The sequence below is a fragment of the Calliopsis andreniformis genome, unplaced genomic scaffold, assembly GCF_051401765.1.
Source record: "Calliopsis andreniformis isolate RMS-2024a unplaced genomic scaffold, iyCalAndr_principal scaffold0132, whole genome shotgun sequence".
NCBI classification, from domain to species: Eukaryota; Metazoa; Arthropoda; class Insecta; order Hymenoptera; family Andrenidae; genus Calliopsis; species Calliopsis andreniformis.
In genome coordinates this window covers 58,331-64,079 of record NW_027480541.1, presented here as the reverse complement: position 1 = coordinate 64,079, position 5,749 = coordinate 58,331, and positions in this window count along the sequence as shown.

The window sequence follows — 5,749 nt, the reverse complement described above, 5'->3', positions numbered from 1 at the left end:
TTATTTCAAAGCTTATTATGTTTATTATTATGATTACTCTGATTATTATATGTCTAGGTATAATTATGATGAATATTATTGTCATCATTGAGATCATTATGATTATTAAGATGATTATGGTTATTACGTTAATAATGATGATTATTAATGTTATTTCCATGACTATTCTGTTTATTATGATGATTACTATGATCATTATGGTTGTTAGCATGATTATTATGATCACCATTAAGATTATTATGGCTATTGTGATTTTAATGGCTATTATGGCTATTGTAATGATTATTACGATTATTTCCAAGTTCATTATGGTTATTATTACGACTATTATGATTATTATGGCTATTATGACTATTATGGTTGTTATGGATAGTATAATGTATATTATGATTATTTCCGAACCCATTATGGTTATTAATATGATTATTATGATTATTACGGACCTTGATATAATTATCATGAATATTATGATCATCATTAAGATTATTACGGTTACTATGGTTATTGTGATTATTGCTAAGCTTACTAACATTACAATTACGATTATTATGATTATTGTAGTTATTATGATGATCACTATGATCATAATTGTTGTTAGTATGATTATTATGATCACCATTCTGATTATTATGGCTATTGTGATTTTTATGGCTATTATGACTATTATAATTATTATTACGATTATTTCCGAGTTCATTACTGTTATTATTACGACTATTATGATTATTATGTCTATTATGACTATTATGGTTGATATGGCTAGTATAATGTATACTATGATTATTTCCGAACCCATTATGGTTATTATTATGATTATTATGATTATTACTGATCTTGGTATAATTATCATGGATATTATGATCATCATTAAGATTATTATGGTTACTATGATTATTGTGATTATTGCTATGCTTATTAACATTACAATTACGATTATTATGATTATTGTAGTTATTATGATGATCACTATGATTATTATAGTTGTTAGTATGATTATCAGGATCAACATTCAGATTATTATGGCTATTATGATCTTTATGGTTATTATTGCTATTATAATGATAAATATGATTATTTCCAAGCTTATTATTATTATTATTATAATTATTATGATTATTATTTTTATTATGATTAGTATGGTTACTATGGCTAGTATAAAGGTTATTATGATTATTTCAAAGCTTATTATGTTTATTAGTACGATTACTCTGATTATTATATGTCTAGGTATAATTATGATGAATATTATGGTCATCATTAAGTTCATTATGGTTATTACGATGATTATGGTTATTACGTTAATAATAATGGTTATTAAGATTATTTCCATGACTATTCTGTTTATTATGATGATTACTATGATCATTATGGTTGTTAGTATCATTATTATGATCACCATTCTGATTATTATGCCTATTGTGATTTTTATGGCTATTATGGCTATTGTAATGATTATTACGATTATTTCCAAGTTCATTATTGTTATTATTACGACTATTATGATTATTAGGGCTATTATGACTATTATGGCTGTTATGGCGAGTATAATGTATATTATGATTATTTCCGAACCCAGTATGGTTATTATTATGATTATTATGATTATTACGGATCTTGGTATAAGTATCATGGATATTATGTACATCATTAAGATTATTATGGTTACTATGGTTATTGTGATTATTGCTATGCTTATTAACATTACAATTACGATTATTATGATTATTGTAGTTATTATGATGATCACTATTATTATTATGGTTTTAAGTATTATTATTAGGATCAACATTCAGATTATTATGGCTACTATGATTTTTATGGTTAGTATTGCTATTATAATGATAAATATGATTATTTCCAAGTTTATTATGGTTACTATTGTGACTAGTATGATTATTATAGTTATTACGATTATTATGGCTAGCATAATGCTTATTATGATTATTTCCAAGATTATTATGGTTCTTACTATAATTATTATGATTATTATGGTTATTATGATTATTATGGTTACTATGGCTAGTATAACGGTTATTATGATTATTTCAAAGCTTATTATATTTATTATTAAGATTACTCTGATTATTATATGTCTGGGTATAATTATGATGAATATTATGGTCATCATTAAGATCATTATGGTTATTACGATGATTATGGTTATTGCGTTAATAATAATAGTTATTAAGATTATTTCCATGACCATTCTGTTTATTATGATGATTACTATGATCATTATGGTTGTTAGTATTATTATTATGATCACCATTCTGATTATTATGCCTATCGTGATTTTTATGGCTACTATGACTATTGTAATGATTATTACGATTATTTCCAAGTTCATTATTGTTATTATTACGACTATTATGATTATAATGGCTATTATGACTATTATGGTTGTTATGGCTGGTATAATGTATATTATGATTATTTCCGAAACCAGTATGGTTATTATTATGGTTATTATGATTATTACGGATCTTGGTATAATTATCATGGATATTATGATCATCATTAAGATTATTATTGTTACTATGATTATTGTGATTATTGCTATGCTTATTAACATTACATTTACGATTATTATGATTATTGTAGTTATTATGATGATCACTATGATTATTAAGGTTGTTAGTATGATTATTAGGATCAACATTCAGATTATTATGGCTATTATGATTTTTATGGTTATTATTGCTATTATAATGATAAATATGGTTATTTCCAAGTTTATTATGGTTACTATTATGACTAGTATGATTATTATAGTTATTACGATTATTATGGCTAGTATAATGCTTATTATGATTATTTCCAAGATTATTATGGTTCTTACTATAATTATTATGATTATTATGGTTATTATGATTATTATGGTTACTATGGCTAGCATAACGGTTATTATGACTATTTCAAAGCTTATTATGTTTACTATTATGGTTACTATGATTATTATGGATCATGGTATAATTATGATGAATATCATGATCATCATTAATATCATTATGGTTATTGCGATTATTATGACTATTATGATTATTCCAGTTATTATGATTATTATGGTTATTATGGCTAGTATAAATGTTCTTATGATTATTTCAAAGCCTATTATGTTTATTATTATGATTACTCTGATTATTATATGTCTAGGTATAATTATGATGAATATTATTGTCATCATTAAGATCATTATGGTTATTACGATGATTATGGTAATTAAGTTAATAATAATGGTTATTAGGATTAGTTCCATGACTATTCTGTTTATTATGATGATTACTATGATCATTATGGTTGTAAGTATTATTATTATGATCACCATTCTGATTATTATGCCTATTGTGATTTTTATGGATATTATGACTATTGTAATGATTATTACGATTATTTCCAAGTTCATTATTGATAATATTACGACTATTATGATTATTATAGCTATTATGACTATTATGGCTGTTATGGCTGGTATAATGTATATTATGATTATTTCCGAACCCATTATGGTTATTATTATGATTATTATGATTATTACGGGTCTTGGTATAATTATCATGTATATTATGATCATCATTAAAATTATTATGGTTACACTGATTATTGTGACTATTGCTATGCTTATTAACATTACAATTACGATTATTATGATTATTGCAGTTATTATGATGAGCACTGTGATTATTATGGCTGTTAGTATGATTATTATGTTCAACATTCAGATTATTATGGCTATAATGATTTTTATGGTTATTATTGCTATTATAATGATAAATATGATTATTTCCAAGTTTATTATGGTTATTATTATGACTATCATGATTATTATAGTTATTATGATTATTATGACTATTATGGCAAGTATAATGCTTATTATGATTATTTCCAAGCTTATTATGGTTATTATTATAATTATTATGATTATTATGGTTATTATGATTAGTATGGCTACTATGGCTAGTATAACGGTTATTATGATTATTTCAAAGCTTATTATGTTTATTATTATGATTACTCTGATTATTATATGTCTAGGTATAATTATGATGAATATTATGGCCATCATTAAGATCATTATGCTTATTACGATGATTATGGTCATTACGTTAATAATAATGGTTATTAAGATTATTTCCATAACTATTCAGTTTATTATGATGATTACTATGATCATTATGGTTGTTAGTTTTATTATTATGATCACCATTCTGATTATTATGGCTATTGTGATTTTTATGGCTATTATGGCTATTGTAATGATTATTACGATTATTTCCAAGTTCATTATTGTTATTATTACGACTATTATGATTATTATGGCTATTATGACTATTATGGTTGTTATGGCTAGTATAATGTATATTATGATTATTTCCGAACCCATTATGGTTATTATTATGATTATTATGATTATTACGGATCTTGATATTAGTTATCATGAATATTATGATCATCATTAAGATTATTATGGTTACTCTGATTATTGTGACTATTGCTATGCTTATTAACATTACAATTACGATTATGATGATTATTGCAGTTATTATGATGATTACTATGATCAATATGGTTGTTAGTATTATTATTATGATCACCATTCTGATTATTATGCCTATTGTGATTTTTATGGCTATTATGACTATTGTAATGATTATTACGATTATTTCCAAGTTCATTATTGTTAATATTACGACTATTATGATTATTATGGCTATTATGACTATTATGGTTGTTATGGCTGGTATAATGTATATTATGAGTATTTCCGAACCCATTATGGTTATTATTATGATTATTATGATTATTACGGATCTTGATGTAATTATCATGAATATTATGATCATCATTAAGATTATTACGGTTACTCTGGTTATTGTGATTATTGCTAAGCTTATTAACATTACAATTACGATTATTATGATTATTGTAGTTATTATGATGATCACTATGATTATTATGGTTGTTAGTATGATTATTAGGATCAACATTCAGATTATTATGGCTATTATGATCTTTATGGTTATTATTGCTATTATAATGATAAATATGATTATTTCCAAGTTTATTATGGGTATTATTATGACTAGTATGATTATTATAGTTATAATGATTATTATGGCTAGTATAATGCTTATTATGATTATTTCCAAGCTTATTATGGTTATTACTATAATTATTATGATTATTATGGTTATTATGATTATTATGGTTACTATGGCTAGTATAACGGTTATTATGATTATTTCAAAGCTTATTATGTTTATTATTATGGTAACTATGATTATTATGGATCTTGGTATAATTATGATGAATATCATGATCATCATTAAGATCATTATGGTTATTGCGATTATTACGACTATTATGATTATTCTAGTTATTATGATTATTATGGTTATTATGGCTAGTATAAAGGTTATTATGATTATTTCAAAGCTTGTTATGTTTATTATTATGATTACTCTGATTATTATATGTCTTAGTATAATTATGATAAATATTATGGTCATCATTAAGATCTTTATGGTTATTACGATGATTATGGTTATTACATTAATAATAATGATTATTAAGATTATTTCCATGACGATTCTGTTTATTATGATGATTACTATGATCATTATGGTTGTTAGTATGATTATTATGATCACCATTCAGATTATTATGGCTATTGCGATTTTTATGGCTATTATGGTTATTGTAATGATTATTACGATTATTTCCAAGTTCATTATTGTTAATATTACGACTA